This window comes from Oncorhynchus kisutch, linkage group LG4, assembly GCF_002021735.2.
Source record: "Oncorhynchus kisutch isolate 150728-3 linkage group LG4, Okis_V2, whole genome shotgun sequence".
Classification (NCBI taxonomy): domain Eukaryota; kingdom Metazoa; phylum Chordata; class Actinopteri; order Salmoniformes; family Salmonidae; genus Oncorhynchus; species Oncorhynchus kisutch.
Genome location: NC_034177.2, coordinates 7,942,674 through 7,956,974, shown reverse-complemented (window position 1 = coordinate 7,956,974; position 14,301 = coordinate 7,942,674).

The following is a 14,301-nucleotide window of genomic DNA, read 5'->3' as shown; positions in this document are numbered from 1 at the left end:
CCTCCTCTTTTTAATAGAGGGCCATCCCCCTGTTTTCTCAAGCAATTGCATAGCCTATAGATGTTGCGCAACATGGGCGATTATGAAGTGTTTGATTAGAATTTTGATAACATTTGCATTGATGTCAGAGTGATTAGAGGGACAAAAGATTGCTGAGTACCAGGCAGTTAGCATGTTGGTAGGCTACTAATGGCCAGCAGCAGCATCAGAGCTCGGAGAAGCCTAATTACCATGACTAAAAGGTCACATGGAATTTGACTGCCTTCATGACTCGCGGCCGCCGTTGTGGCGGTAATACAGTTACGGCAACAGCCTTAGTGCCCGACCTCACTAATGCTCTTGTGGCTGAATGGAAGCAAGTCCCCACTGCAATGTTCCAACATCTAGTGGAAAGATTTCCCAGAAGAGTGGAGGCTGTTATAGCAGCAAAGGGGGGGACCAACTCCATATTAATGCTCATGATTTCGGAATGAGATGTTCGACGAACAGGTGTCCACATGCTTTTGGGTTATGTAGTGTATGTTTTTGACTTCCATTATATAAGCTTAAGTCATAGTCATATTGCAGGACATGTCTCTCCTTTCATAACATGACGATTTATTCCCGCTCCACTACAATATTAGGCTACCAATTATTCAATGATTATTAAATAGCCAACCATTATCAAGTAAATAGACTGGTAGCCTATTGCAGTATCGCTGTGTGATAGTAGTGTGATATAGCCTAATAGCTAACTTACCAGAAGATAGAAACACAATCAAATGCAACATATTTTGCATAGAAGTAGGGCTGTAGGCAGCATTTAAAAAAAAAGTTCAATAGACAATCAATCTTGCAGAATTCAAGGCCAGTGTTTGGCATTCGCTGTAGGCGGCATTTTTGGTTTGAAAAAAGCATATGCGAAAAGCTTAAAACCTTCTACATCTACAGAAATGCGAGAGTATTTGCTGTTCCACTTTCTTGTAGAAAAGGACGTGGCCCAAATGAGGGTGTTTTTTCTTTTCTTTTTTTCTTCTTCTGTAAACTGTTTTATTTCAACTTTTTTCAGCGGGGACCTCATTTTATCAGGCAGAATGTCTGGTTGATCCACATTTTTTCTTAAGAACCCAAAATCTAATGAGAGCCGTCTGCTAAATTAACTAAATTAAAAAAGTATATGTAAAACCCCTCCTGAGGAAATCCTCTTTAGACCACACATACCTCGGTGTCTGAGGTTTGAGTTTAGACTAAGCAAACCCACAGCGCCAGCTGAGACTGCGAATAGTTATTGAATTCCTAACCATACGACGTAGAGCATTGGCTACACGGCTGGAAATGGTTAACCTCTGAGACCTTCGATTCCTACAGAATAAGAGTAAATCTTAGATACTAATTACTAGTCTGCAGCTAGAAATTATGTCAACCTGAGATGCGAGGACCGACAACCGCCGAAACATCTATCCTATGAGAACATTTCTGAATGGTACTCTGAAGTATCCATTCTAACCACGAAAGACTGATCTTCACGTAAACAGAAAGAGAGAGATAAAGACTTGGATGAACTCTCCAGCAGACGGACTGTTAGGCGTGTATATGGGAGGCGAAGTCAAGTGCAGGAGAGCGGAGTAAATACTACCGGTCACAAATTACAGCACATTAAACATACTAGTGCCAAAAAACACGGTCTTATAACAAAAGTGCAGCGCCTGACAAATGTCCACGTAACTATAAACATTACACACAAAGACATGATGGTGGAACAGAGGACTAAATTACATGTATATTGATTAGGGGAATGAAAACCAGGTGTGTATGTAACAAGACAAACAAATGGATACATGAACAAATGGAGCGGCGATGGCTAGAAAGCCGGTGACGTCGATCGCTTGAACGCCGCCTGAACAGGAGGGGAGCGACTTCGGCGGAGAAGTCGTGACACGGACGGGATGGGCGTAATAAATATTGATTGCAATTTTTCCCGAATGAGTGAGCTTTTATGTGCAAGGATATTAGCATTTCAATTAATGTAATTATCAATTGTGTGTAGAGATCCCTTTTGTCTTTCCCACTCTTTCTCTGTCCACACCCCTTCCCTTTGTCCACACCCCCTTCCCAGTCCACACCCCCTTCCCTTGTCCACACCCGCTTCCCAGTCTACACCCCCTTCCCTTTGTCCACACCCCCTTCCCTTTGTCCACACCCCCTTCCCAGTAACCACCCCCTTCCCTTTGTCCACCCCCCTTCCCAGTCTACACCCCCTTCCCTTTGTCCACACCCACTTCCCAGTCCACACCCCCTTTCCTTTGTCCACACCCCTTCCCAGTCCACACCCCCTTCCCTTGTCCACCAAGCCGTTAGTAACAGATCTACTGTTCTTTGTTCATGCATTTCTGTGATTATTTAGTTAGTTAGTAAATAAATTATTAAGCCAGTTGGTGTATATGGATGATTCATACTAAGGATGGGTTCGTGCAGATAACCAACAATTTCGACTTTTGGAAAGAGACTGATGTGAGGTAAAGAATAATTCATTAATAAGAAGACTAATTGATCAGATATTAAGAAATATTAGGAAAATTATAACTTTGTAATCTGAAGATTTTCCTTGGTGCCCCGACTTCCTAGTTAATTACATTTACATGATTAGTTTAATCACGTAATAATAATTACAGAGAATTGATTAGATAAAATTACAGTCTTCACTTTTAATGATGCCAAAGACAGACAGAGCTCTTCCGTGAAACAAGGCCAATGATAACATCCACTGTGCTTCGCAGTTAATTTACAGTAGTTATGTTCATTTTCACATATACATTTACACTGCCTTCGGAAAGTATTCCACATTACACGTTACGTTACAGCCTTATTCTAAATTGGGTTAAATAAATCAAAATACTCAGCAATTTAATACCCCATTCTGACAAAGCAAAAACAGGTTTTATGAAGAAAAAAAAAAAACTTATTTACATAAGAAGTCAGACCCTTTGCTATGAGAATCGAAATTCTGCTCAGGTGCATCCTGTTTCCATTGATCATCTTTGAGATGTTTCTACAACTTGATTGGAGTCCAACTGTGGTAAATGCAATTGATTGGACATGATTTGGAAAGGCACACACATTAAGGTCCCACAGTTGACAGTGCATGTCAGGGCAAAAAACCAAGCTATGAGGACGAAGGGATTGTCCGTTTAGCACCAAGACAGGATTGTGTCGAGGCACAGATCTGGGGAAGGGTACTAAAACATTTCTGCAGCATTGATGGTCCCCAAGAACACAGTTACCTCCATCATTCTTAAATGGAAGAAGTTTGTAACCACCAAGACTCTTCCTAGTGCTGGCCACCCGGCCCAACTGAGCAATCGAGGGAAAACGGCCTTGGTAAGGAAGGTGACCAAGAACCCGATGGTCACTCTGACAGAGCTCTAGAGTTCCCCTGTGGAGATGAGAGAATCTTCTAGAAGGACAACCATCTTTGCAGCACTCCACCAATCAGGCCGTTTTACTAGTGGCCAGACGGAAGCCACTCCTCAGTAAAAGGCACATGACAGCCCACCTGGAGTTTGCCAAAAGGCACCTAAAGACTCTCAGACCATGAGAAACTAGATCCTCTGGTCTGATGAAACCAAGATTGAACTCTTTGGCCTGAATGCCAAGCGTCCCATCTGGAGGAAGCCTGGCATCATCCCTATGGCATGGTGGTGACAGCATCATGCTGTGGGAATGTTTTTCAGCGGAGGGACTGGAAGACTAGTCAGGATCGAGGCAAAGATGAACGGAGCAAAGTACAGACAGATCCTTGATGAAAACCTTCTCCAGAGTGCTCAGGACCTCAGACTGGGGTGAAGGTTCACCTTCCAACAGGACAACGACCCAAAGCACACAGCCAAGACAACGCAGGAGTGGCTTTTGGACAAGTCTCTGAATGTCCTTGAGTGGCCCAGCCAGAGCCCAGACTTGAACCCGAACGAACAACCCCGGAGAGACCTGAAAATAGCTGTGCAGCAACGTTCCCATCCAACCTGACAGAGCTTGAAAGGATCTGCAGAGAAGAATCAAAGAAACTCCCCAAATACAGGTGTGCTAAGCTTGTAGCGTCCTACCCAAGAAGACTCGAGGTTACAATTGCTGCCAAAGGTACTTCAACAAAGTCCTGAGTAGAAGGTCTGAATACTTAGATAAATGCGATGGCGAAAATGTCTAATAACCTGTTTTTGTTTTGTCATAATGGGGTATTGTGTGTAGATTGATGAGGGGGAAAAAACGATGAAATACATTTTAGAACAAAATGTGGGGGAAATCAAGGGATCTGAATACTTTCCTAATGCACTGTACATTCTGGTCATTTAGCAGACACTCTTATCCAGAGTGACTTACAGTCAGTGCATTCAACTAAGATAATCATTTCGCTACACTCACAATAACATCTGCTAACCATGTGTATGTGACCAATAAAATTTTATTTGATTAGAGATAGATAAGCAACAACATATCCACCATATGACAGTCGTAGCAAGTAAGTGAAGTAAGCAAATGTTGTTGCTGTTTGGTCGGCTAATTGCAAATGTATTTTAAAATAAAAAAAATACATGTTTTTTTAAATTGAATACATTACAAAATACAAGTATTTGTAGTTTATTTTGATACATTGATTGTTATGGTATTTTGTCATTTTTGCCTATCTCTGGTTGTAGCGTTCGTTCTCTGATTTATCAACAAAAACATGCGTATATGTTGAGTGCTACAGTTTGATAAATCCTAATAATTTGTGGCGCATGCAAATCCTTGAAAATCCACGTATGCCAGAATTTAGTCAAACATTTACGCACAATTGATAAATGAGGCCCTTGGTACTTCTTTAAAAAAATATGCTACTGTTAAATCTTTATAATGCCAGGTAAGTGAGAGAATTTAATTATTAAAATTATTAAAATAATGTAATGTAAGGACCCAGTATTCTACATTTATGTGAATAAATGTGGAAAAAAATGCTAAATGTATTTATGTATCAAATAGTACAAAGAAATGAAATGTAATACTCCAAAAACAGATATATTTCAAATACATTTAGAAAAGTCTAAATACTTGTGTTTTGAAGTATTCGAAAACTGAACGTTTTGGTTTCATTTTGGTAAAGGCAGTGAGGCCGGTGAAATTGTCCTTCCTCGTGTCCTTGTCTCTGCTCTGGCCTCACCATAGACATGACAGGATGGTGACTTCTGTCACCCTGCTGTGGTGGTGATGACATGAAATCCATTGTTTCTGACAGGATACTGCCCCTTCCGCAGGCTACACCCTCCTGAGTTGACGTTTTCCCCAACGTTTCCACCTTCAAATGTAAATCTAAAATGGCAGGAGGTTCAAAGTAGAATGTTGATGACTGCATGTTTCATCCACACGTAGATCTAACCTGAAGTTAAATAACCCTGAAAGGTTGTTGCATAGTTGATGGTTTGAGCATCTTTAGATCATATGTTCAGCCTGTATCATAAGCCCTAGTTCAAACACTGCTCTATTGCTGCACCGAACAAAAAATACGGAAGAGAGAGGATATAGTGCCGTCTGAAACCATTAAATGCGCCTCGGCGGACTTTTGATGATAGTGATGAAGCACACCTCTATTTCAAGTAGTGCCAGAACAGTTCTTCCACTGTCGAGGGGAAATGGAAATGCATATTAATATATGTTAATTACAAGCAAATAACGGTTGTTTCGCAACCACACCCACAGCGGAAGCACAGTCATGAGGAGAATCTCAAATCGCCTAGTCTTCGCGTCCGCTCTCCTCGCCCCCTTCTCAAAACCCATTGGATGAGAAAGCCAGAGGTCCCGCGCTACTAACCTTCTCCTCCAATGGGTTTTGAAAAAGAGACGAGGAGAGAGGACGCAAGGAGATTCTCAGATTTGACGGTGGATGACTTCTGTGAGAGGTCACTGTTATGCCTGAACTCGATTCAAAATCAACAAGGAAGTCTGCTGCAGTGTTTGAAAGTAGTTGTATGAAACCTATCAGTATGTCAAGCAAAGCCTGTGTTGTGAAATCTGGTGTGAATGTATTGTAATGTTTTTAAAATGGTTTAACCGCCTTAATTTCACTGGACCCCAGAGAGAATAGAGTAGATGTCACGGGTCAAAATTTTGATTGATGACCCTATGTGAACTCTATGTGAACCCTATGTAGTGATGACGTGTGCATGTCTTCTGGTCAGGCAAGCCTGGTTAGGTGGGGGCTATGGGGTGAGTAAGGGTCCATTTGACAGGCCGTTAATGATTGATGACCCAAGCCTGATAGACAAGCCTGGTTAGGTGGGGGCTATGGGGTGAGTAAGGGTCCCTTTGACAGGCCGTTAATGATTGATGACCCAAGCCTGATTTATGACCCTATGTAATGATTTATGACCCTATGTCATGTAGAAGGGTGCATGCCCTGGGTTGAGTAAGTGACCATGTGTCAGGTCAACCTGTTACTGTTTCTCACGGTTTGGGTTGGTTAAGGCCCCTTATAAAGCCGCTGAACAATACCTGTTTAAGACTGTACATGATAACCCCCCTGAATATTAAACAAAAATGACACCTATGCCAATTTTAGGGATGTTATGCTCGGCTTGTCATGAACCCAGTGACCAAAGCCTTGAAGAAGTTCTGTGTGAAGCTCCAGAATGTTTTAAAGGATTTTTGGGTACGAGTGAGGGCCACATGTCTTACATATTCCACCCGGAGGATTCTACGGTAAAGATATTCACAGACCGTGGACCCAAACCCCTTTATCCTGCAAAACCTGGGAGTTTTCCCCCGGCTCTGGGGATGAGAGAATGGCTAAACATCAGGCTGGCTCTTTGTAAAATTGAACAGGTCCTAAGTGTTACAAATGTGCCAGGATATGCGTTGGAAGAACAGGTCTGCGGCCGCAGTGATCTCAAGGCTCTAAGAATTGCTTCAATGGACTATAGCCCTGACAACAAAGTGACAATTTTAGCCTGTGACCTTTATGATAAGGCTAATGCTACAAAGTCTGTCAATTCTCCGGTAGCTTCCAGAGCCCGCAAACATGTAAACTTTTTTATTCCTGTGTTTAGTTTTAAATGGGTGGATTATCCAATTTTCATAACACTTATGAATAAGCTGGACATTCTCTTCCAAAATGGGGAACAGTTAAAGCGCTGGGCGAGGCTTTCCTTGAGACAGAGTCAAGACCAAAAGGCCCGACGGCGGATCTACCCCTGGAGTGAAAACTTACCATGTGTTGATGGACATAGCAAGAGAGCCTTGCCTTTTGAGGGTGAACTCGACACGGACAATTGCGGTTGGTTGCATAAGCTCCCAGGATCTGTAAGAAAGGCATCGTAAAATACCTTAAGAATGTAACGATATAAAATGTATGTACTAAATATTTTGAATGAAATAAATGGTTTTAAAATCAGAATCTCACCACGTTATGAACTCTCGCGTTTGTTCACTCTTAGCGCAGTCTGTCCCTGAGAAAAATCTTGCGGAAAAAGCCATGTGCGCGCGCATGTGCGTGAGGGAGTTTTCTGTAGTGGCTGGGTGTGTGTGTGTGTGTGTGTGTGTTTCAAAAACAGAAAAAGGGGGGCGGGTTGTTTGTTAAAAAAATACCCATGCATGCCTGGTGGGTCGTTTGAAACCAAGGTTTACACTAGCCTGCAAAACAGATGCCTACCCCCCAACAATAATATTGTGTCTTACGACTCCTAATCTTAAAGGCCTTTCATAAAACTATTTCTTTTAGGTGGGCTAAAAAGTCATTCATCCCAGCGATGTCGAGAACAACACACCCCCATGCATCTAGGTGCTAGCACCCCGGAGATTTTAGAAGCTCCAAAAGGATCCTAATGTTTAGACACACCCAATACCATGTGTTTGAAATGTGTCAAATATACCATGGGCGGGGGTATAGCCCGAAAAAAACGACAAACCCCAAATGCTATGTAAAAAAATCATTCAGGGGTTTTTCTCTAGGTCGTAGGGTACAAAAGCGCTAGAAACCATGGGCAATGTTAGCAGCGTTTTAGTTCCGATGCAAACAGCACCTCCAGAAACTCCAAGAATCGTTATCGGACTGAAGCGTTAAAAAAGATAATCGGGGAAAACAGTCTAATGGATCTATCGCAAGGTGAGTTCTTGAAATAAATCTTTATTAGATTTGATTGTTGTGGGGAATTGTTTGAAAAGCGTGGGATGTTATAGAAATATTAAACAATCATTAGGATCAGTATGCTTACCGTATAACAAGGCAATATTAGCTAAAGTGATTATAGCTTTAATATTGTCGAATGTTTTATAGATTCTGAAGCATTCACGCAGATACTCCGAGGTATAACTGAGCTCGAATCATCCCATGGGGCTCCGAAACAAAGTGCCTACAAACAAACGCCTGCCCTGAATTGTCAACGTAAGTAAGCTCCAAGAATTCCATACATAAAAATATTTATACCTTAAAAACAAAAAGTGTGGGCATCTTATATTAAAAGTTATTTTATATGTTTACAGAGGACCTAAAGCCTAGAAGGTTAAACGATGCCCTATGGAGCCTGAACGGTTTCTGCGAAGCATATGACTACGAGACAATTCTGCCCTACTCCCAGGATGTATTTACACAAAAGCAGCGAACAGAGACTTTAAACGGCAGGTCAACTCCCCTTGGCCAGGACAACGTTGTCCCCCATATTTCTAAACACCAAAGGATAATTAGTGCTCAGATCCACAGTTCCGCTTCACCCGAACAATTCTACTTGGCCGATATTCACGAGACGTCGTTCCAAGGACTAGGTATGAATCAATTATATATTATTATTTATATATATTATTATTTTAATATTTATATATTTTTTTTTATGCCGGAATATGTTAAAACAAGGCCTAATGCTGTTTTTTTGTTTTTTTCAGGCTCCCCATCTACCGGACCTGCAGATGTTGTAATACAGGTTGAACAAAGACAAAAGCCCCTGGTTTCAGAGCTTCTTCAGAACAGCCCTCGTCAAAAAAGCCGAGGTATTTAATTAATGTATTGTTAATATATAGGCTTATATCTGAAATGTATTTGGCATTTTTAACATATTTTAGGGTTAATAACCTATTTGTGTATGTATTATTTTTATTTCAGACTCCTCACCGGCTTATGAACACAACGCACAAACATCGGAGGATGCCCAGACAAGCATCCCCGAGGAGGCTCCAAAGACACCAGCGAAACCTGATGATGTCAAAGATTTAAATGACATTTCTGAGGTAGACGATTTGATGTTCTGTGAAGCTGCCAACCTTCTTGAATCGGCCAATTCTGTGGGGGAAACAGCAGATTCTGAAATAGACCAAGAACGTTTTTTCAAAGCGTTTACCCTGGGTTTAAAATCACGAAAGGCTCTACTCCAGAGGCGCATGTGTATTCTACTCGAGCATCAATACAATCAGGATGTGTCATTCTGGCGTAGCGAGCTACCCCGTATGTTAAAAAACATTAGGGCTAAAACAAGCAAATACCGCCGTTAAAAAACACACATGTAAACACACACACACACACACACACATCCTTAATTAGACAGATGGCGCCCCCTATAGACCAAAGTGAGACAATTGAAACACTCTTAGCCAGGATCCCTACAGAGCTCCAAGATATAGTTAACCATATGAATGATTCGGGGGTAATTGACATAATGACAATAGATGAAAATCTATTATCCCAGATTCCCTCCGAACTCATAGACATTATTACACGTATGAATGAGTCAGGGCCTTCCGAGGAAAACATGTTAACACAGATTCCCGAAACCATCATATCTCTAATTACCCAGCTTAACGCGAGCCCTAGGTTTAATTCGGCCCCACAGACACCTCTAAGACAGCCTTTAACAACATTGTCCGAAGAGTCTGAAAGTCAATATGATGTTTTTGAACAGTTGGACAAATGTCTAGCAAATCTGGAGGGGGGCGGTCTTGAGATCAGTGTACAGAACGAGAGCGCTAGGTTTAATTCGGCACCCCAGACACCTATAAATCAGCCTTTAACACCAATGTCCGAAGAGTCTGAAACCCAATACGATGTTTTTGAACAGTTGGACAATTGCCTAGCAAATCTGGAGGGGGGAGGTCTTGATCGAAGTGTACATGTTTTGCGTCGAAATAAATTCAACAATATTGAGGTTCGCCAGTTTTTCAATTTCGCATGGGGGGGTCAGATTCGGGAATATGCTGTGTTTTACGTAATGCTTATGGACACTTTGAATGAACTGTTAGCGAGGATTAGAGATTATAGCGAACCTAGGGATCTCTTACAGTTGGAAATTTGTGGAGACAGTCTACAGAGCAAGGTATCGCTTATTTTACAGAATGGTGAAGCAGAGCTTGAACAATTTGTTAAACTGCTAGAACGCCTTGTACAGTCAAATTTAAACGTGCTAGCAGATAGGACCCTCGAACTTGTAGTACAATTAGTACGCCAACCACAAGGGGGCGGGGGTCAGAGACGAAAGCTCGAGAGTTTAATGCAGTCCGAAATCATAAGCAATAAAAGGGCCTATCTCATAAACGTTCACAATCCAGGTAATAAGCTATGTTTTGCCATAGGTTTGGCCCACTTACTCAGCCCCGGATGTACTGATCAAGCCGCGTTACATAAAGCTCGAGAGCTACAAACTGCGGTGGGTCTCGGTATACAGGATGCTGTGGCTTTCTCAGACATAGTCAAATTTGAAAACTTTCTGAACATCAAGATTGTGGTTTTGTACCACAGTAGGGCTAATGACGCTCTCCTCAAGTTCCAAAATATACCCGAACCACATCCTAAGACTATGTACTTTTATGTGCAAAATGAGCATTACTATGCCGTAACTAACATCACAGCCTTTTTAGGCGCGCCATATGTCTGTCCAGCCTGTCATACCGGCTACACACGCATGGGGGGGCACTCGTGCCGTTACAACTGTTCAGTATGTCTGGATAAACGGTGGTTCAAGAAGTAATATGTATGATTCCATCTCTTTATGGAAATCAAAAGTGCCATGTCTTACGGTCTCGTACCATGTCATGAATCTCTCACGCTCTTTGGGAGACATTTGATCACACCCGTACATTTCGGGGGCTGGATAAGATCCTATATAATGTAGATTCTCCTCAGATGTGAAGAAATGAGGGAAATAGCCTTTGACAGAGTTTTCAAAACCCAAGGCCTCTGGCATTTGAGCCAATCTCATGGGTAAGAAGCTTAAGCTGTCAATGTATCTCTGTTTGAAGGCGGGGTCAACAAAGCATAATATTTTACTCCCTTGAGCTATGACACTGGGTGCCACGCCTTGCTGTATCAAAGGGTTCAGAAGCAGATAGGAGTCATAGGCCCTAGCATTGTGAGCTATAAACGTGAAGTTTCTGTACTGGGCTTTTCTAAAATGTTTTAGAAAGAGTCGGGCACAATCGGGTCCCTCGGCCGACCATTTTTCACCCTTGAAAGTCATGGTTGACACAAAAATAGGCAAATGAACCCCTGATTGCTGAGTTGTCTCAAAATCATAAAACACATATTTCTCTGTATGTTCATCTTCAGCCAAGGGCTGAATGTAACACTCATGTGTTACTTCTTGAACCGCTTCCGCGTCTCTGCTTTTCAAAGGACCTTTACAGATTGGGCAGTGTATAATTCCACAAACATGAGGTTTAGGGCTATCTATTTTAAGGTTGTAATTGCAATGACATTTTGGACATTTCTTGTTAATGTCACAACTGCTTACAGATTTACATGCCTTGGGATGCCATGTTTCAGTTTTGTGTTTTTCGTAACAGTAGGCCGAACGACATGTGCGGTGACAATCCGCACAGGGGGTCAAGTTTAGCGGCTGCATAGGGCAATGTTTATCCAGACATACTGAACAGTTGTAACGGCACGAGTGCCCCCCCATGCGTGTGTAGCCGGTATGACAGGCTGGACAGACATATGGCGCGCCTAAAAAGGCTGTGATGTTAGTTACGGCATAGTAATGCTCATTTTGCACATAAAAGTACATAGTCTTAGGATGTGGTTCGGGTATATTTTGGAACTTGAGGAGAGCGTCATTAGCCCTACTGTGGTACAAAACCACAATCTTGATGTTCAGAAAGTTTTCAAATTTGACTATGTCTGAGAAAGCCACAGCATCCTGTATACCGAGACCCACCGCAGTTTGTAGCTCTCGAGCTTTATGTAACGCGGCTTGATCAGTACATCCGGGGCTGAGTAAGTGGGCCAAACCTATGGCAAAACATAGCTTATTACCTGGATTGTGAACGTTTATGAGATAGGCCCTTTTATTGCTTATGATTTCGGACTGCATTAAACTCTCGAGCTTTCGTCTCTGACCCCCGCCCCCTTGTGGTTGGCGTACTAATTGTACTACAAGTTCGAGGGTCCTATCTGCTAGCACGTTTAAATTTGACTGTACAAGGCGTTCTAGCAGTTTAACAAATTGTTCAAGCTCTGCTTCACCATTCTGTAAAATAAGCGATACCTTGCTCTGTAGACTGTCTCCACAAATTTCCAACTGTAAGAGATCCCTAGGTTCGCTATAATCTCTAATCCTCGCTAACAGTTCATTCAAAGTGTCCATAAGCATTACGTAAAACACAGCATATTCCCGAATCTGACCCCCCCATGCGAAATTGAAAAACTGGCGAACCTCAATATTGTTGAATTTATTTCGACGCAAAACATGTACACTTCGATCAAGACCTCCCCCCTCCAGATTTGCTAGGCAATTGTCCAACTGTTCAAAAACATCGTATTGGGTTTCAGACTCTTCGGACATTGGTGTTAAAGGCTGATTTATAGGTGTCTGGGGTGCCGAATTAAACCTAGCGCTCTCGTTCTGTACACTGATCTCAAGACCGCCCCCCTCCAGATTTGCTAGACATTTGTCCAACTGTTCAAAAACATCATATTGACTTTCAGACTCTTCGGACAATGTTGTTAAAGGCTGTCTTAGAGGTGTCTGTGGGGCCGAATTAAACCTAGGGCTCGCGTTAAGCTGGGTAATTAGAGATATGATGGTTTCGGGAATCTGTGTTAACATGTTTTCCTCGGAAGGCCCTGACTCATTCATACGTGTAATAATGTCTATGAGTTCGGAGGGAATCTGGGATAATAGATTTTCATCTATTGTCATTATGTCAATTACCCCCGAATCATTCATATGGTTAACTATATCTTGGAGCTCTGTAGGGATCCTGGCTAAGAGTGTTTCAATTGTCTCACTTTGGTCTATAGGGGGCGCCATCTGTCTAATTAAGGATGTGTGTGTGTGTGTGTGTGTGTTTACATGTGTGTTTTTTAACGGCGGTATTTGCTTGTTTTAGCCCTAATGTTTTTTAACATACGGGGTAGCTCGCTACGCCAGAATGACACATCCTGATTGTATTGATGCTCGAGTAGAATACACATGCGCCTCTGGAGTAGAGCCTTTCGTGATTTTAAACCCAGGGTAAACGCTTTGAAAAAACGTTCTTGGTCTATTTCAGAATCTGCTGTTTCCCCCACAGAATTGGCCGATTCAAGAAGGTTGGCAGCTTCACAGAACATCAAATCGTCTACCTCAGAAATGTCATTTAAATCTTTGACATCATCAGGTTTCGCTGGTGTCTTTGGAGCCTCCTCGGGGATGCTTGTCTGGGCATCCTCCGATGTTTGTGCGTTGTGTTCATAAGCCGGTGAGGAGTCTGAAATAAAAATAATACATACACAAATAGGTTATTAACCCTAAAATATGTTAAAAATGCCAAATACATTTCAGATATAAGCCTATATATTAACAATACATTAATTAAATACCTCGGCTTTTTTGACGAGGGCTGTTCTGAAGAAGCTCTGAAACCAGGGGCTTTTGTCTTTGTTCAACCTGTATTACAACATCTGCAGGTCCGGTAGATGGGGAGCCTGAAAAAAACAAAAAAACAGCATTAGGCCTTGTTTTAACATATTCCGGCATAAAAAAAAATATATAAATATTAAAATAATAATATATATAAATAATAATATATAATTGATTCATACCTAGTCCTTGGAACGACGTCTCGTGAATATCGGCCAAGTAGAATTGTTCGGGTGAAGCGGAACTGTGGATCTGAGCACTAATTATCCTTTGGTGTTTAGAAATATGGGGGACAACGTTGTCCTGGCCAAGGGGAGTTGACCTGCCGTTTAAAGTCTCTGTTCGCTGCTTTTGTGTAAATACATCCTGGGAGTAGGGCAGAATTGTCTCGTAGTCATATGCTTCGCAGAAACCGTTCAGGCTCCATAGGGCATCGTTTAACCTTCTAGGCTTTAGGTCCTCTGTAAACATATAAAAT